Source organism: Hemicordylus capensis, chromosome 3 (assembly GCF_027244095.1).
Source record: "Hemicordylus capensis ecotype Gifberg chromosome 3, rHemCap1.1.pri, whole genome shotgun sequence".
Classification (NCBI taxonomy): Eukaryota; Metazoa; Chordata; class Lepidosauria; order Squamata; family Cordylidae; genus Hemicordylus; species Hemicordylus capensis.
This window is the reverse complement of record NC_069659.1, coordinates 304,815,102-304,836,015: the sequence shown is the minus strand read 5'-3', so window position 1 is coordinate 304,836,015 and position 20,914 is coordinate 304,815,102. Positions and strand designations below refer to the sequence as shown.

The 20,914-nt window shown below is 42.2% G+C and overlaps 1 protein-coding gene across 1 annotated transcript in view; it reads left to right on the top strand.

The window, feature by feature from the left end:
- SPSB4 (splA/ryanodine receptor domain and SOCS box containing 4) overlaps positions 1-20,914 on the top strand; it is a 285,152-nt gene that overhangs the window by 150,844 nt on the left and 113,394 nt on the right. The gene's annotated exons all lie outside the window — the stretch shown is intronic.

The window sequence follows — 20,914 nt, the reverse complement described above, 5'->3', positions numbered from 1 at the left end:
GGGGAGGCTCTTATTCCAAAGCCCAGGGGCAGCAACAGAGAAGGCCAGTCTCCAAGTAGCCACCAAACATGTTGGTGGTAACTGCAGGCAAACCTCTCTAGATGATCTTAACAGGTGGTGGGGTTCACAATGAAGAAGATGTTCTCTTAAATACCCAGGGCCTGAGCTGTTTAGGGCTTTGTAGGTAATAACTAGCACCTTGTATTTTGCCCAGAAATGTATCAGCAGCAAGTGTAATTCTTTCAACACAGGAGAAATATGGTCTCTCCTAGATGACCCAGAGACCAACCTGGCTGCCGCGTTCTGGACCAATTGCAGTTCCCAGACTACGTACAAAGGCAGCCCCACATAGAGTGCATTGCAGTAATCCAGCCTAGAGGTTACCAGCATATGTTCCACCATTTTGAGGTCGTTCATCTCAAGAAACCGATGCAGCTGGTGTATCAGCACTTTTGATTCTGCTCACATGGTCAAGGAGCCAAGCAGACAGGGAGGATGCTTCTTGTGTGCTAGATCCAACCCCTTGAGCCCAGCCACTGTTACCACCCTGTGAGTGAGGAGAACAGAGAGGACCGAGCCTGCACCAGTTCACACAAACAAATTCTCCTCCCAACAAATGTGTTTTCCTTAAAATCAAAAGAAAGATTGCCCTTGGGTGCGAGACCTTGTTGTTAGTTTGACAGTTCCCATTCACGCTTGTTTTAACTTCAGCATTGCAGAAGATAAGCGAGACAAATTGGCAAGCAGCGCCCTCCACTGAAAAAAGCGGAATTATCGGCAGTGGCCCCTCCACACATCACAGAAAAGCATCAGGGCATACCAGAAATGTTGGTTTTTTGTTGTTTTTTTGTTTTGTTTTAAGCCTCTGAAAATAGAGAATTTTTTTTTACCCCGGATATAATGTGGGCTAAGCCAGAATGTGCAGCCCTAATTCAGGGGAAACCAGAATTGTATGAAAACTGGTCCCTGATAGCCCGCTGTGACTTTGGGGTAAATCCGGCTGAAATGTGGACATGCACCCTCCATTCTGGAGGAGATGTGAGCTAAAAACCATGTGTCTAAAAGTCCCTGGAGATGCTGCCAGGGATTAAATTTGGGGCCTTCTGCATGCAAAGCCAATACTCTGTGTGTCCACCATCTGACTGGCACACTAACATGTGGGGAATGGGGATCCTTACATGGAGTGTGCAGCATTTCCTAGGCCCCCTGTGATTTTAAAGTCCTCTTAAAAGCTGCCACCCCCACCCCCACTTTGAATAAGGAAAGTCATAAAATGTGGTCCTGTAATTCTGCCACCACACAGGTTTACCAAGTGTCATTGGGGGTAACTTATGGCAAGGGCTAGACATGTAGTGGTAGGTGCGGGGGGACGTCATTCTTTATGTAAAAATAACAATACTATAGTTTTTATTTAAAAATGTGATGCAAGGACTCAGAGTCCACATGCTTAAGTTGGTTACAAATATAACTTTGAAGCTGTGATTCGACAACTTGACAATGGATGGTATGGAATAAAATGTTTCTTAGCTATTTCTTATAGAGGGTTAGGGTGCTGTGTTATGTTTCAGATAATGTTCCAGATGATGGCTTTAACAGATAATGAACACTTTCTCACGATCATGTGAGAGGGCAGGTGGCGGGGAAGGCTGCTGAAAATTACCTTTCCTGCAGATGATTGCTCAGTTCTTCCTGGGTGCGCTCACCTGCTGGGGGCCAGGGGCCAGGACACATTGTGCTAGGGGCCAGGACACGTGTCAGGGGCCAGGACACATCCTGGCCCCTGGAAATCCCACAATGCACAGCAGCAAAGGGTGGGTGCCCATCACTGCTACAGTGCCAGCTAGCGGAGCACACAGTCAGGGAAACAGGGCTAAAGGAACAATCACTCCCTTAACCCCATTTAAGTGGTGGGCTCCATAGGTAGGTTTGCCGCCGTGGCACTTCCAGCAGCTGGTCAGTTCCCACTGGTTGCCTCAGCCTGCTCTTGGCTGCATGTGAGAACAGCCTCTGTGTCTTTCTTGAGCAGTCTTTATTCCTCTGCGCTTTTAGTTTAAACTGTGTTGGTAATCTGGAATAATATGCTCTGCATATGTTTTATTGCCTGCTTTCCATAGTGGCATGCTTGTAGTCAGAACTGCACACACAATTTATTGGTTGTTGGGTTTTCTGTCTCTGCCTCAACTGTTGTCTTAGTGACTCTTCTGCTGTATCTTCTGAAGTAGGTAAGTTTTTAGTGAAGTGATGTGGACTGTGATTTATTCAATATGGTAAATGAATTGTTAATATTTGTTTGTTTGTTTGTTTGTTTATTTATTTATGTATTTGACATTTTTATACCACCCTGGATATACAACCTTCTCTGGGCAAATTACAAATTACAAATGAAATAAACAGGTTAAAATATTACAGTAATTTAAAGTAATGTTCAAAACTGTTAAAACAGTATCTAATTAAAAGCCTGGGTGGACAAATATGTCTTGACTGCCTTTTAAAAAGTTGTCCAGCATGGGGAAGCTTGTGCATTCCAAAGCCTTGGGGCAGCAACAGAGAAGGCCCATCCCTGAGTAGCCAGCAGACAAGCTGGTGGCAACTGCAGATGAACCTCTCCTGATGATCTCAGTCGGCAGTGAGGTTCATGGCAAAAAAGGCATCCTCTTAAATAGCCACAGCCTCAGCTGTTTAGGCCCTTATAAGTTATGACCAGCACCTTGTATATTGCCCAGAAACTTAACAGCAGCCAGTGTAGCTCTTTCAGTACTGGAGTAATATGATATCTCTGAGGTGACCCAGAGATCAAACTGGCTGCCACATTCTGGACCGACTGCAGTTTCTAGACTACGTAAAAAAAGCAGCACCACATAGAGCGCATTGCAGTAGTCAAGTCTGGAGGTTATCAGCAGATGTACCACCAGGGGCGTAGCTAGGGGAGAGGGGGCCTGTGTTCATCCCTCTCTCTGGTGGACCCCCCAGAGTGAGGGAGATAATGAAGAAAATAGGGAGGGGTGGAGCTGGAGGGCCCTCAGGAGCTGGGGGCCCGTGTTCTTTGAACCCTTTAGCTCAATTATAGCTACGCCCCTGTGTAACACTATTCTGAGGTTGTTTATCTCAAGAAACAGTTGCAGTTGGCGTATCAGCCAAAGCTGATATCACCTCTGGCCACCATCTCACTGGGTCACCAGGGAGAGGCTTGGATCTAGAAGCCCCCAGATTGCATACCTGTTCCTTCTGGGGAAGTGTGAACCCATGCAGAACAGGAAGATCAAACCAATCTTCCACGTTCCCTTCCGACACAATAAGTACCTCCGTCTTATCTGGATTCAGTCTCAGTTTGTTATCCATCATCCAGCCCATCACCTTTTCTAGGCAGGCATTTAGGGAAGTTATGCCTTCTCCTGTTGATGCTGACATGAAGAAATAGCACCAAATCCTGCACCAAATCTCCTGATGATCTATCCCAGCAGTTTCATGTAGATGTTAAACAACATTGGAGACAATATGGAGACCTGAGGGACACCATACAGAAGTCCTATTTTGACAAACAGGCTCCATGGGACACCATCTGGAATCTGCCTGAGAAGTAGGAGCGGAACCATGGAATATTATAATATAATTAATGAAATTAATTATTAATTATAATGAATGTTATAATTAATTAATGAAATCATTTAGCTGTTCCCTAATACTGTGATAAAGATGTCTACAGAAGCTGAAAGCTTGGATGGTTGAATATTGGAGGTGTATATAATTAGTCTCTAGGACTCTGTGTGTCAGAATTCCCAGCCCCTGTTTCGGAAATCCCAGCCCCCACCACAAGGAGGCAGTGCCTCATGGGGCAACTACCCCAGGGTAGGAGGGTGGTAGTGGTGGCTCTTTAAAAGCCACCCAGCACTGGCATGCCCCTATGCCAGTGCTGTGTGGCTTTCAAAGAGCCACCACTATCACCCTCCTACTGGGTGGAGCTGGGCAGCTGCGGCACTGCTGGGAAATATGCAGGGGCAGGAAGTGCTGAAGGGAAAGCTGGACACCCAGCGCAAGGTGGCTGAGAGACACAGGGATGTCTAGGGGCAGTGTTCTCTGTAATGTTTTTCATCTGTGTGAGAAATGAGTTTTGTTCTGTGTGGCAATATCAAGGCAGTGGGACCTTCCTGATTAACTTGAGCGGGATCCAAAATTAACTGAGCAGACATAAAAAAACATCTTATTTATTTAGTATTCCTCTGTGTAAACTGCCCTGCGCCATTTTTGGAGGGCGGTATAGAAATCGAATTATCTTTATTTATTTATTTATTTATTTACACAGTCAGACAGGTGTTATTGACTGGTTTGTTTTATCCAGACATCGAGTCCTTCCCAAGGACCTGGGATGGCTGAATTTTATTGTCAATGTTGTTGCTGTTGTTATAGATATCGTCGCAGAATATAGGCTGTTCCCAGTAAAGCTGCTTTTTGTAATTGGCTGATGGTGATTTCTGTGGCCCCTATGGTGTTGCGGTGCTCTTCAAGGTCTTTTGGAACTGCAGTCAGGGTGCCAAGTACCTACCTTTCTCTTTCTTTCTTTCTTTCTTTCTTTCTTTCTTTCTTTCTTTCTTTCTTTCTTTCTTTCTTTCTTTCTTTCTTTCCTTAAAAAACCATGAGTGCGTGCACATGTGCACGCCTTAGAGGAAACACTGCCTGGGGGATGTCATTCCTCCCAAGCTTGAGTTGGGACTCTGGCATGGGGAATGACTCTGGATTTGGACTCTGACATGCAGGAGGCTTTACTCCTTTACCAGCACCACCATGGTCTCACACCTTATCTTTCAAACCTTATCTTTCAAACCTAAAGACCAACTGATTTTTAGAAAGCAGCTCCCATTGGTGTAAATGGGAGCTTTTCTCTGATCAGGCTCAAGACCACAGGGGAGACAACTTCCCTCCATACCAACGTGGATCATGCCCCTGTGCCTACACACACACACACACACACAAACACACACACACACACACACACACAACCTGCAAGAGCAAATGACATAAATCATGTTGTGTGTTGTTTATCCCTAATTTTTAATTCTAAGTTGTATAGAGAATGGATAAAATGTGGGTTGAAAGGCTATGAATGCAGCTCTCCCCCAATTCCCACCCCTTATTTACTGTTGGAAGTTTTATATAAATATTCTGGAAACACAAATATTTTTGTCAGTTTATGCAGAATGCAGTTTAGTTTGTCACTAAGGTTTAAAGTATTATATTTTATGCCAAGGTTTTCAGGCATGCTGATAACTATCTGACAAAGAGCCTGATTTCTGAGACAATGACATGTGCTGTTTATGAGGCAGCTGATTTTCTCACAAGTCATTTCTTGAAAGATTACACACTTGGCTCCAGACCTGAAAGCAGCAGTACACTTCCTCGAAAATCCCGAATTAATCTGGCCAGAATCTATTAAGCTATCATTGTCTTTCTCCTCTTACTTTATTGGCTCATAGTACACTCAATAAAGATGTGTAACAAGATGTATAATAAAATTACCTATCACCCTTTCTTATTTCCTTTGAAAGATTGAGACAAAAAGCTGAAGCCTTCTTCATTTGTTTGGTTTCTGCTATATAAGAAGGAAATGAGTCAGGAATTTTTGCCAACAATGCAATGCCAATTGCAGCAACTTTATGTGTTATGACTGTTACACATATGAGTAACATATGTCACAGACAAAACATCTCATATTTGGGCCGAACTAGATTCTGCAGTTAGGGCAGAGTCTGTTATGGAGCTATCCAGCAATTCCTCTTATGTGATCAGACTGGATCACTTTAAGTTTGTGATTCCTGAGGATGTGGACAAGCTGTTTCGGACTGTGAGTCCTACAACCTGCTCTCTTGACTCTTGCCCAACTTGGCTTATGTATCCAATAGATTATTGGAGAGGGTATGATAAACATCATAAATGCTTATCTGAGGGAGCGTAGAATGCCTCCTTGTCTTAAAGAGGCTATCATTAGACTATCCTTGAAAAAACTTACACTGGACCCCTCAGAGGCCCATCTCTAATCTCCCATGGTTGGGCAAGGTGATAGAGAGGGTGGTGGCCTCTCAGCTCCATATAGTCCTGGAGAAAACTGACTATCTAGACCCATTTCAAACTAGCTTTTGAGTAGGCTATGGGGTTGAGACTACCTTGGTCAGCCTGATGGATGATCTCCAGTTGAGTATTAACAGAGGGAATGTGACTATTCTGATCCTTTTGGATCTCTTGGCAGCTTTCAAGACCATTTACCATAGTATACTTCTGGATTGCCTGAGGGAGGTGGGATTGGGTGGCACTGTTTTTTACAGTGGCTCCATTCCTATCTCTCAGTTAGATTCCAGATGGTATCTGGAATTCCACAGTTAGATTCCAGACTGTTGCTCTGCAAAGCAAAAGTTGCTGCATGTAGTTCAACAAGGCTCCATACTGTCTCCAATGCTCTTTCACATCTACATGAAACCACTGGGAGAGATCATCAGAAGATTTGGTGCAGGGTGTTATCAACATGCTGATGGCACCCAAATCTATTTCTCCCTATCAACCATCAGGGAATAGCATAACTTCTCTAAATGCCTGCCTAGAGGCAGTCATGGGCTGGATGAGGGATAACAAACTGAAGTTGAAAACAAATAAGATAGAGGAACTTATTGGTGCTGGGCGGGGGAGCGGGGTCAACAACCTTGAGATGGTTTAGACCTGCCTGTTCTGGATGGTACACTCCCCTCTTCTGGATCCAAAACTCTCTCGAGTTTCTCAGGTTAAGGCAGTGGCCAGGAGCACTTTTCTTCGGCTTTGACTGATATGTCAGCTACTCCTATTTCTGGAGGTAAATAACCTTAAAACAGTAGTACATATGCTGATAACCACCAGGCTTGACCACTGTAATGCACTCTATGTGAGGCTTCCTTTGTACATAGTTTAGAAACTACAACTGGTACAGAATGCATCAGCCAGGTTGGTCTCTGGGACAACTTGAAGGGACCATATAACACCAATTTTAAAAGAACTGCACTGGCTGCTGATATGTTTCTGAAGAAATACAAAGTGCTGGTTATTGCCTATAAAGCCCTGAACAGCTAAGGTCCAGGGTACTTAAGAGAGCATCTGCTTTGTCATGAACCCAGCCTCCTATTAAGATCATCTGGGGATTTCCAGTTACATTTGCTGCTGGCTTGTCTGGTGGCGACTCAGGGCCCGGCCTTCTCTGTGGCTGCCCCCGTGCTTTGGAATGCACTCCTTGTCAAAACAAGAGCTTCTCCATCTCTGATTGCTTTTTAAAAGACCCCTAAGACCCACCTGTTTTCTCATTCTTTTAATTAAAACTAATTTAAACTGTTTGTTGCACTCTATGAAATTTTTAAAATATTTTTATCTTGTGAATTGTTTTAAACTGTTTTCATTCTGTGCAAGTGTTTTAATTGTTTTTATTTTATTTTTTATATTTTAATTTGGATTATGTACACTGCCTAGGGAGATATATCAGGCAGTATGTAAATATGATAAATATAAACAAATAAATAACTAGGAGGTATGGCCCATCGTTGAACTGGCAAAGTCATGTTGCGTACATTACCCTTATAGGAAAGTCCAAGAAATGAAATATGTCCTAGAATGTTTTATTAATGTGCTCGGAAAAGGGAAGCAAAAGAACAGTTTGAAATTTGTAAAATTTCAACTTCAAACATTATTCATTCATATCAAACGGCTTGGGTCCAGTGTATTTAAGAGAACACCTTCTTCTTCACCAACCCCACCACCTGTTAAGATCATCTGGGGAGACCATCTGCTTGCGGTTGCCACCAGCTTGGTTGGTAACAACTTGAAACCAGGCCTATTCTAGAGTTGCCCCGGGACTCTGGAATGTACTTCCTAATGAAATTAGAGTTTCCCCTTCACCGTATGTTTTTAAGAAGGATCTAAAAACATACCTTTCTAGTCAGGCTTTCAATTTATAGTTTTAAAGCTTCGGTCTTAGAGTTTTTATTGTATTTTAAATTGTTTTAATTATGTTAATGTTTTAATGGTTTTTATATTGTGAACTGCCCAGGGACCCTTTTGTATGGGGAGGTATATAACTGTACTAAACAAACAAACAAACAAACAAACATTAATATATATTATTGAATAATTACCATACATAGTAAATTTGAATCATAGTACATTTGAATCTGAGCCACCTAATGGCACCGTGGGGAAATTACTTGCCTAGCAAGCGTGAGGCTGCCAGTTCGAATCCCCGCTGGTATGTTTCCCAGTCTATGGGAAACCTTTATCGGGCAGCAGCAATATAGGAAGATGGTGAAAGGCATCATCACATTTTATTTTATTTTATTGATTGATTGATTGATTGATTGATTGATTGATTTAATAAATACATTTCTATACAACCCAAAACGCAAGTTCTCTGGGCGGTTCACAAAACAATAAAAACAGCCAATAAAAGAGTAAAGCATTCCAACAATTAAAATTAAAAAGTTAAAACTATTAAAACACAATTAAAACAGTATCTAATTAAAAGCCTTCGTGAACAAATGCATCTTGACTGCCCTTTTAAAAGTTGTAAGAGATGGAGAGGCTCTTATTTTAGCAGGAGGTGTGTTCCAAAGCCTTGGGGCAGCAATGGAGAAGGCTCGTCCCCAATTAGCCACCAGATGAGCCAGTGGCAACTGCAGACAAACCTCTCCAGATGATCTCCAGATAACTGCGTGGGAGATAGCAATGGTAAACCCCTCCTATATTATACCAAAGATTACCACAGGGCTCTGTGGGCACCAGGAGTTGACACTGACTCAATAGCACACTTTACCTTTACCTTTACATTTGAATCTAAGAAAGATCTTCTGCTTCTCTTGGGCGTGATGTCATTTTTGAATGATTGTTCTGATTATTGAGTGCCGCCCAGAACAAAACTCATTCTGCACACAGATGAAACAAATTTAGAACACTGCTTCTGATCCTCCACAGTCAGCGTTTCATTGAAGGGCTGAGTGGTGGTGGGTGGTTTCTTTCTCTGCCTCACTGGGAAATAAGTCCCAAGCCAGCCAGCATTTCAAAAAAGACACTGGCTGGGCAGGAGGCAGAACAGCTTGTGCTCCTAGCCAGTGAGTGCTTTGTTCACCAGCTGGGTGTGGGAGGAGGCAAGGGGGTGCCCTGGAGAGGGGGTCTGCCATGGTGGCTCCCCAAAACCTTGGTGGCCCAGGGACTATTACCCCCCACACACACACACACTTGCTCCATTGTTCCTATGCCCCTGAGTATAAGTGTGCAATGAAACTTGAGGAACCAGCTATTATATATTGTTAATTATCTATATTAATCTAGACAAGACAGAGGTGCTGTTAACTGAATGTGCTACCAGTCTAAGAGATGATGTTCAGCTGGTCATGTTTCCCTGGAAGAACAGGTTTACAGTGTGGGAGTGTTCCTCCATTCGGGTCTCCTCCTGCAGTACTGGTGATAAGGAGCACGTTGTATCACCTTTGGCTGATTCACCAGCTGCAGCTGTATCTGGTGATGTCTGATCTAGCTACAGTTATCCAGCCTGGACTAATTCAATGCTTTGTCCATGAAAAGCATTCAGAAACTTCAGTTGGTACAAAATGTGGCAGCCAGACTCTTAACTGGGGTTGTCCTGTGGAAGCACATTACTCCAACTTTACATTATCTGCATTGCTACCAGTTTGTTTCTGAGCTCAAATCAAGCAGCTAGTTATGCCCTTTAAGACCCTAAATGGTTTGCGACCTAGATATCTTCAGTAGGGGTGTGTATAGAACTGTTTTTGGCAGTTTGATTCAAATTTGAACTGAACTTCAGGTCTGTGAATTGTTCCAGTTGAACTGGCCAGCAGTCCACTCCATTCAGTAAAACTGGGTTGAACTCCGAGGGGCTATGCGTGTAAAGCTGCCCTGAGTCAGTTTAGAAGGGCAGTATATTGATTGATTGATTGATTGATTGGAAATCCTGCCTTTAAAAGGTTTGTAAGGGCAGCCAGGGGTGGCGGCAAGAGGGTGCCTTACCAGTTGCACTGGTGGCAGCTCCTCTAAACAACGGCACCCCCCCCCCAGCAGTGTAGCCCGAATAGCGGTGATGCAGTTCCAGCCTCTGCAGATGCACAGAGGCTGGAACCACACCACCATTGCACAGGCTGTGCTGCTGGGGGGAGTGCTGGAAGTTAGAGGAGCCATTGGTGCCAGTAAGGTGCCCTCCTGTCGTGCCCTCCTCCAGCCACTCTTAGAAAGGGTTTAAAGGCAGGACTCCCATTTGCTTATAGTCCTCATTGAATTCCCCTTTACAAGCATTGCCTCTCAAACCATCAAACGGAGTCAAACCAGTCCGTAATGGACTGGGCCTGGTTCGATTTGAATTCTGACCGTCCGCCTTTTTTTGAGGCGGGTTTGGTCAGAGTTTGAACTGGGCTGATTCGAATCGAACCCAGTTCTGCACACCTCAATTTTTCAGGTGCTTTTCAGCCATATGTGCTCTTCTATACACTTCTGTCATCATTTGAGGCCTTGTTCTGGATGTCCATGCCCTCCATGTTACGGTGAGCATCCATATGAGCAGGACCTTTTCAGAGGTGGTGCCAACTTTTTGCAGTTCCCTCAATTGGCTTCTACTCTACACTTGGTCAGGCCCTGTTTTGGAACTTGTTTTTCATTCTGCCTTTGGGAAAGTGTGATGCTTGTCTGATGTTTCAGGGGTAATCTAGCTGCCTTTCAATGATATTTTTATTAGGTTAAATTATTTTGTTGGATTTCCAGAATTTGTTCTGTTTTCTTTTTATTGTTAGCCATCTTTGGTCATCTTTGGCAATAAACATGGGATGTAATTTTAAATAGATGAATAACTAAAATAATGAACTCTTCTGTAACTATTGCATATGCATGTTGTGGTGATCCAAAAGGAACATAGTTCTGGGGCCCTAAATGAAAAATACAGGTACTCACTGTTTTACATTCATATGCCTCTTTCTCTAAAATGCTCCTAATTGCCTCCTCCTTACACCCATACAAAAATCTTCTTAGTAACACATACCAATCATTCTCTTTTTGCCCTCTTGTGTATATATACAATCTTTCTTTCTCCTCTTCCTCTTTCTCAAAATCAACTATTTTGGCAGCCTTGCTGTGTTTGAGAAAGGTCAAGTTCTGAATAAGCTGGAAATACAAAATGCTATGGAGGAGAGTACCATTGATCCTCTTTTAAGGAGAGTTATGCAAGTTGTCAGCGGAAGCTTTTGGATACTATGTATGCTGTCATAACAGTATTCTACTTTAAGTGAGGCATAGTCCATCTTCCATAAAGAAATAATGGTTGTAGCACAGACAGTGGTTATTTTTTTAACATATAATTGATAAACCTCAATGAATGTATTTGCTGTAGACGATGATATGCTATTTTGGGAGCTGGATGAAAGTTTCCTATTTACTGCTTATTTTAGATGCCTTTAATTTAGAAATGAAACAATGTTTCTCAATGAGGGTTGTTTTTTTTTTTAAGTAAGGCTTATTCATTTTTGGGGGTAACATTTCAAAATAGTGGCTGGCATACCACACAAGTGTACATCAGCCCAGAAATGTTGTGTGTACAAAAGTTGTACAAATATTATACAAGAGTAAAACCACTGGAAATGGTTGGCTTACTTTTGTGTAACATGTGTGCATTTTTTCTGTGTACACACAATGTTACTTGGCTGATGCACTCTTGTGTGGTATGCCAGCCAGTAGATGGTACTATGCATTCTGGTTTGGAAACAATGGCTGGCATCCTAATGCAGCGTGGACACACCAGTAAGACACATCTGACTGCCTTGCAGAGAGCTTCCCCATTATTACTGTACCTGTATACATCCTGAAGGGAGGTATTACCTTCTACTATTCCTCCTCCTGCAGGGAGAGCAGGATGCCTTCCTGTCTTAACGAAGCAATTATTAGACCTCTTCTGAAGAACACCCTCGAAGATCAGGCCCAAGGCCCATCTAGTCCAGCATTCTGTATCGCACAGTGACCCACCAGGTGCCTCTGAGAAGCCCACAGGCAAGAGGTGAGGGCATTCCCCCTCTCTTGCTGTTGCTCCCCTGCAACTGGTATTTAGAGGCACCCTGCCTCTGAGGTTGGAGGTGGCCTATAGCCACCAGACTAGTAGCCATTGATAGACCTGTCCTCCATGAATTTGTCTAAGCCCCTTTTAAAGCCATACAAGCTAGTGGCCATCACCACTTCTCATGGCAGAGAATTCCATAAATTAATTACATGCTGTGTGAAAAAGTACTTCCTTTTGTTGTTCCTAACATTCCTGGCCTTCGACTTCATGGGATGACCCCAGATTCTAGTGTTGTGAAAGGGAGAAAAATTTCTCTCTGCCTACTCTCTCTACTCCATGCATAATTTTATACACCTCTATCATATCTCCTTGTTGTTGCCTCTTTTCCAAACTGAAAAGCCCCAGATGCTGTAGCCTTGCCTTGTAAGTAAGGTGCTCCAGGTCCATGATCATCTTGGTTGCCTTCTTCTGCACCTTTTCCAGTTCTACAATGTGCTTCTTAATATACAGTGACCAGAACTGTGCAAATTACTCTAAATGTGGCAGAACGATAGAAATGAATAAGGGCATTATAATATTTCCCCTGCTAACTGGGCAAAGAGTCACCTTTTACAGTGGTGATTCTCTTTATTTAGCAGGGGGAGAGTAACTGGCCCTATCCACCCCCAGCACAGTACTTCCAGTGACTGTTGCTGGTGTGTGTCTTAAGTTTCTTTTTAGAATGTGAGCCCTTTGGGGACAGGGAGCCATCTTATTTGTTTGTTATTTCTCTTTGTAAACCACCCGGAGCCATTTTTGGAAGGGCGGTATAGAAATTGAATTATTAATTAATTAATTAATTAATTAATTAATTATTATTAACATTTATATTTTCAATCCCCTTTCTAATTATCCCTAGCATAGAATTTGCCTTTTTCACAGCTGCCACACACTGAGTCAACATTTTCAACAAGCTGTCTGCCATGACCCCAAGATCTCTCTCTGGTTGGTTATTGACAGCTCAGACCCAATCACTGTATATGTTGGGGGGGGGGGTGGCCCACTATGCATCACTTTACACTTGCCCACTCACCCACTTTGGAGAGATCCTTTTGGAGCTCCTCACAATCTGTTGTGGATTTCACTACCCTAAATAGTTTAGTGTCATCTGAAAATCTGGCCACTTCACTGCTTACTCCAGCTTCTAGATCATTTATGAAAAAGTTAAAGATCACTGGTCCCAGTATAGATCCTTGGGAGACCCCACTTCTTACATCCCCCCATTGTGAAAACTGTCCATTTATTCCTACCCTCTGTTTCCTGTCCTTCAACCAGTTACCAATCCACAGGCGAACCTGTCCCCTTATCCCATTGCCTTCATTGGGTCCCTCAGAGTTAAGCAACTATAGGCCCATCTCCAACCTTCCATGCCTGGGCAAGGTAACTGAGGGGGTGGTGGCTTCCCATATCCAGCCCACCTTGGAGGAAATGGATTATCTATATCCATTTCAAACTGCTTTTAGGGCAGGGTATGGGGTGGAGACTGTCTTGGTTGGCCTGATGTATGATCTCCAATGGGGAATTGACAGAGGGAGTGTGACTCTGTTAGTCCTTTTAGATCTCTCAGCAGCTTTTGATACTATCAACCGTAGTATCCTTCTGGGACCATCTGAGAGGGTAGGCAATGGGAGGAACTGCTTTGCAATGGTTCCGCACCTACCTCTTGGACAGATTCCAGATGGTGTCACTTGGAGACTGTTGTTCTTCATAACATGAACTTTTATATGGCGTTCCCCAAGGTTCCATACTGTCTCCAATTCTATTTAATATCTGCATAAAACAGCTGGGAGAGATCATCAGGAGATTTGGTGCAGGTTGTTATCAGAATGCTAATGGCACTCAAATCTATTTCTCCGTGTCAACATCATTAGGAGAGGGCATGACCTCCCTAACTGTCTACGTGGAGGTAATGATGGGCTGGATGAGAGATATCAAACTGAGATTTAATCCAAATAAGACAGAGGTACTTATTACCTTGGAAGACCATTTTTATCTTCCAGTTCTGGATGGAGGTCACACTTCCCCGGAAGGACCATGTATGTAGTCTGGGAGTGCTGCTGGACCCAAACCTCTCCTTGCTGTTTCATGCTGGAGAGACAGACGTGCTTTCAATCAGCTTTGGCTTATATGCCAGCTGTGTGTTCTTGAGGTAAATGACCTAAATTGAGGAACAATAGTACATATGCTGGTAACCTCCAGACTTGACTATTGCAATGTGCTTTATTTTGTGGTTGCTTTTGTATGTAGTCTGGAAACTGCAGTTGGTATGAATGGGACAGCAAGGTTGGTCTCTGGGTCATCTCGAAGAGACCATTTTAGTCCTCTATTAAAATAACTACACTGACTACCAAAAACTTTCCAGGCAAAATACAAAGTGCTGGTTTTAACCTATAGAGTCTAAACATAGGAACATAGGAAGCTGCCATATACTGAGTCAGACCATTGATCTATCTAGCTCAGTGTTGTCTTCACAGACTGGCAGTGGCTTCTCCAAGGTTGCAGGCAGGAATCCCTCTTGGCCCTATCTTGGAGAAGCCAGGGAGGGAACTTGGAACCTAGTTGCTCTTCCCAGAGTGGCTCCATCCTCCACCCCCTGGAATATCTTGCAGTGCTCACACTTCTAGTCTCCTATTCATATGCAACCAGGGCAGACCCTGTTTAGCTAAGGGGACAAGTCATGCTTGCTATCACAAGACCAGCTCTCCTCTCTCTTAACTAGACATCTTAGGCCCAGGGTATTTAAGACAACCCCATCTTCACTATGAGCCCCATCACTTATTGAGATCATCCAGAGAGGTTCATCTGCAGTTCTCACCTACTCATCTGGTAGCTACACAGGGACGGGTCTTCTATGTTGTCACCCCGAGACTCTGGAATGCCCTCCCTGCTGAAATAATCTCTGACAACTCTTAAAATGTCTTTAAAGACACATTTATTCACTCAAGCTTTTTAACTAGACTTGTGGTTTTAAATTTTTTTAAGGTTTTAATTTGTTTTATGTTGCTTTAAACCATCCAAAAGGAAGTTTGGGGAGCTATACAAATATAATAAATGCATACATACGTAATAAATAAATAAATGTGCAGCAGTGAGAGTCAATTTCTTCTTCTCTGGAGGTTTTCAAAGAGAGATCACACGTCAGGGATACTGTAGCAGTTTCCTGTGCTGAGCCAGGGTTTGGCCTAGGACCTTCAGTGTTACCAAAACTGCCCTGGAGCAATTGGCTACATGCTCCAACTAAGCTTTTGGGCTAAAGTGGGAAAATTAGCTTGGATTGCGGGTGCAGTTCTGACACAGTATCAATTTAGCAGTTCTTTTTAAAAATTAATTATTTTTTTAATTAAATGAGTATAAAAAGAATTTTTAAAAAAGAAAAAGAAAAGAAAAAAGTTAATAAATGCAGTACATAACATCTCATATATTTTATACATCAACCCAGGACTCAACTCTCTGTCACATCAGCATCTATCTAAACCACCACATCTAATTAAAGCCACCATTTTAAAGTATCTAAGTAAAACCTCCAGTTAAGTAAATTAATCATGATTAAACCATGCTAATATTAAGAAATACAACTTCATGGACTCATTAACAAAGAGAATCCAAATCTCGGGTGAGGTATCCATCCCTTTAACACATTGTAATGTTAGCAGTTCTGGTGTATTAGAAAGAATGAGGAAATGTAGGTTCAGTTTCAAGGCTTTATTATGGGTAAATATGAGGAGTTACTGAAGGCAAAAAGAGAAAAAGTCTTGGCTAGAGGCTTGCAATAATTTGGCTAAAGTACTGAATAAGAGCCTAGTTAAAATATGATAAAAAATAAATAAATAAATAAATAGTTAGAAGCTTGCAATAAAAGTGCCTGGAGAGCAGGGAAGGAAGCAGGGCAAAGTGGCAAGAGAGCTTAGGGAAAGGCGAGATATCATTTAATTTATTTATTTATTACATTTACATTACCTATTGTTTGTTTGTTTGTTTGTTTGTTTGTTTATAACATTAAGTATTACGTATCCTTCCTAGGAATGTTGGTTGTATGATGGCTGGGCAAGGGTGCCTCCTCTGAGGTAAAGCATGGGATGAAGCATGGATGAAGAATGTTGGGTAGCAGCCACAGCACATGTACGTGTGAATCTGTAGACTACTGGGATCCAAACAGAATCCCAACTGACTCCAAGCAGAATCCACGGCCATTGTGGCCTGGCTGAGATACTTATACCTGAAAATATGCCCTGAGGCAGTTCCTGAGTCAATCAGGTGGTTTATCCCTCTCTAGAGGGTAAAAGGTTTATATGCAAAACAACAGGGTCCATTGCTAGATAGACTTATTCACTTTAGGTGGGTCCCCCTGGACTAAGGCAGGAGCCAGCTATGCAAATATAGGTGTGTGAAGATAATGAGGCAGTGTTTGCTTACAATCCCAAGACTGTGGTGTCTCCAGGTGCAAAGATACATGTCTTTTACTTGCTTATGGGCACCCTCCCTTATCTTCACTAGCCAATTCATCATCTTTAATGAGCTGAGAAATGGCCATTTTTGTGCTACTTTCAAGGAACATTCCAACCGTTATCTCTAAGTGGAAGTGTCTCTTGGCATAGCAATTGGCTTTTGATGGTGGTCTGTTCAGCTGGCTTTCCTCCTTTGAGAGGGGTAGCTGTGTCCTGTTTTGGTTAGTTGGCTCTTTAACCTGAAGGCATGCTGCTGGTGCCAAACCAGCTGGTGCCAAACCACGAGATGAAAGGTTCATGGGGACTATGATCCTATAGTCCTGTGCTGTTTATTGATTGAGTGACTGTCAAATTTATATACTGCCTTTCATTAAAACAATCCCAAAGCTGTTCACACAAAAATTAAAACAAGACTGTAAAAATTACACAATTAAAATATAAACTAAAATATAAAAGCATAGAGCTGACTAAAAAGATTTAAAATTGAGTGAGTGAGTGATTAAGTGCTATCAAGTCAGTGTCGACTCTTAGCGACCACATAGATAGATTCTCTCCAGGATTATCTGTCTTCAGCTTGGCCTTTAAGCTCTCTCAGTGGTGCATTTATTGCTGTTGTAAACGAGTCCATCCACTTTATTATTTATTTATTTACACAGTCAGACAGGTGTTATTGACTGGTTTGTTTTATCCAGACATCGAGTCCTTCCCAAGGACCTGGGATGCCAGAATTTTATTGTCAATGTTGTTGCTGTTATAGATATCGTCACAGAATATAGGCTGTTCCCAGTAAAGCTGCTTTTTGTAATTGGCTGATGGTTATTTCTGTGGCCCCTATGGTGTTGTGGTGCTCTTCAAGGTCTTTTGGAACTGCACCCAGGGCGCCAATTACCACTGGGATTATTTTGGTCTTTTTCTGCCACAGCCTTTTAATTTCAATTTGTAGATCTTTGTATTTGGTGATTTTTTCTATTTCTTTTTCTTCTATTCTTCTATCCCCTGGTATTGCTATGTCGATTATTTTGACTTGCTTTTCTTTCTTCTCGACTACAGTTATATCTGGTGTATTGTGTGGCAGATGTTTGTCTGTTTGTAGTCGGAAGTCCCATAATATTTTTACATCTTCATTTTCTTCAACTTTTTCAATTTTATGGTCCCACCAATGTTTGTCTACAGGTAGCTTGTATTTTTTGCAGATGTTCCAGTGTATCATCCCTGCTACTTTGTCATGCCTTTCTTTGTAGTCAGTCTGTGCGATCTTTTTACAACAGCTGATTAGATGGTCCACGGTTTCATCTGCTTCTTTACAGAGGCGGCACTTGCTCTTTGTGGTTGATTTTTTGACTTTTGCGCTTATTTCATTTGTTCTTAGTGCCTGTTCTTGTGCAGCCAGTATTAAACCCTCTGTTTCTTTCTTCAAGTTGCCATTCTTAAGCCATTGCCAGGTCTTGGTGATGTCTGATTTTCCACTTATATTGTGCAAATATTGACCATGCAAGGGCTTATTTTTCCATTGTTCTGCTCGGTTCTTGACTTGTTCTTTCTTGTAGGCCTGCTTTGTTTCATTGGTGTTGAATAGTTTCTCATTATTGACCATTTTAAATGCATGTTCTTCGCTGTCCTTGATATATTCTTCAAGGCCTCTTTTCTCCTCCTCTACTGTTTGATGGACTTGCAGCATTCCCCTTCCACCTGAGCTGCGAGGGAGGTAGAGCCTATCTACATCACTGCGGGGGGGGGGGGGAGAGCATGATTGATGGTCATGATTTTCCTGGTCTTATGATCTAGCGTCTCTAGCTCTGCCTGGGTCCAGACTATTATTCCTGCAGTGTATCTGATAAAAGGTATAGCCCAGGTGTTTATGTCTTGTATGGTGTTCCCGCCATTGAGTTTGGACTTGAGGATTTTTCTAACTCTCCTGATGTATTCACTTCCTATTTTTCTTTTAACTTCAGTGTGTGCGATGTTATCAGCCTGGAGAATGCCCAAGTATTTGTAATGTTCTTTCTCTTCCAGGTTCTTGATCTTGCTTCCATTGGGCAGTTCTATTCCTTCTGTTTTTGTTATTTTCCCTCTCTTCATTATTAATGCAGCACACCTGTCTAGTCCAAACTCCATTGCTATATCGCTACTGAATATACGGACAGTGTTTAGCAGTGATTTGATTTCTGACTGGGACTATCCATACAACTTCAGATCGTCCATGTACAGCAAATGGTTGATTTTTCTTGATTTTTTAGATGTTTGGTATCTGAGGCCTGTTTTGTTTAGTATTTGTGAAAGTGGGGTCATGGCAATTAAAACAACAGAGGGGACAGTGAGTCCCCTTGGAAAATGCCTCTATTATTATTATTATTATTATTATTAGACATTTATATCCCGTTCTTCCTCCAAGGAGCCCAGAGCGGTGCACTACATACTTGAGTTTCTCTTTCAGAACAACCCTGTGAAGTCGGTTAGGCTGAGAGAGAAGTGACTGGCCCAGAGTAACCCAGCTAGTTTCATGGCTGAATGGGGATTTGAACTCGGGTCTCCCCGGTCCTAGTCCAGCACTCTAACCACTACACCACGCTGGCTCTCATTTGCTGCTTTGCTGCTGGTCATCCTCTTCTTCTGTTTTCTTCAACTTTCCCCAGCATTATGGACTTCTCAAGGGAGCTAGATCTTTGCATAATGTGTCTGAAGTATGATGGTTTGAGCCTGGTCATTTGTGCCTCGGGTGAAAATTCTGGATTGATTTGTTCTATGATCCATTTGTTTGTTTTCCTGGCTGTCCATGGTATCCTCAAAAGTCTTCTCCAGCTTTCCATGGGATCTTCAAATGTCTTCACTTTAAAGATTTAAAAAACAAGCATAAAATAACCATACAAAATACAAAGAAGCAGCAGTAGAAACAATCATATAAAAGCCTGAGTAAAAAACCAAGATTTCAGACACTTTCTAAAAACTGTGATGGAGACCAAGGAGCAAATTGCCACCAGGAGAGCATTCCAGAGTCTGGGGGCAGCCCTGTCCCACGTGCATGACAGCCGAGCCTCCCTCATTGTCGGTACCTGGAGCAGAGCCCCCTCAGATGAGCTCGTTGAGCAGGCAACAACCTTTGGGAGCCGGTGGTCCCTCAGGTATCCAGGGCCCAAACCGTACTGTTAGTACATTAGAGGGGTACTCCTTGTGCTACCCCAAAACATGGCTTTCTGGAAACACCATGGTCTCTTTAATTTCTAATTCTATAATTCTATTACTATGGTTCATATGTGTGGGGAAAATACAAAGCTGAACTTGGAGCCACCATTACATTGTGGGCAGAGTCCTCTTATCACCTTAGATAAAGTAGCCTGCCCTGTTCTCCATCAACAGGAGTATACACAATGTACAAAATTGCACTGCACTCTTTATCAATGCAGTGATGAATCACAAATACGTTATTGTGATAAGTCATTGCACTGTAAAGCTAGTGTATTGCACTTTGTCATGTATGACAAGATGATACCAAGCAAAATGCACTTGCATTTCAGTGCAATAATAATGTGCTTGTGATACATGGGTCTTCTAGCCACACATACATACATTTGCTGAAATGATGAATATCTTATTAGTATACTAACAACTCCTCTAATAATTAGTATATAGATGAAGTGTCCCTCAATTTCAGTACCCTCTTCTGTAGACTAAGCATCCATTTTTATTTCAGACAGTTTTTGCAGTTTTCCAGCTTGCTGGAAATTAACTGAGCCCCCCCCCCCGCTGTTAATTGTAGAGGCTGTCTGGGAGAAATAGTGCCGCTAAAGATAGATTCCAAATCAATTTGATTTCTTTAAAAATAGTTAAAACAACAACAACACAACAATAACCACTAGCACTACTCTTTTTATCAGCTGCCGTTTCAAACTGAACAGCCTTAAAATAAATAATTGAACCAGATTTGAATGTCCTCACCAAACTAATTCAAGAGGTTTTCCAGCAGAAAGAATGAGCCTGCCTATACACCTTAAAGAAAAGAGGATGTTTTCATTTTTCAGGATGTTCTTCCTTATCCATATGTTAATCACGTTGGCATTTCCTTTTGAATGAGTGCATTGAGGATTAGATAATCTGTTTTAAGCTGTTTGAGTTAATTGCTCAGAACCATACTAAGGTCTTAACACTAAGAAAGTACAGTTTCATACTTTTTTCTTAATCACAGTGGAGGGATGCTATTTCACAGCTGATAAAATGAGATATCCCTTGCAACTGAAGCACTAGTTTGAGGAAAGACATCTGGAGCCCCTTGAAACTAAAGAGTTACAATTGCAAGCTGGGATGAAAATAATAAAAATACTGATGAAGGATGGATATCACTTTCTGAATTATCTGCAACAGGAACAAATTTGGTACTTTTGCTTTT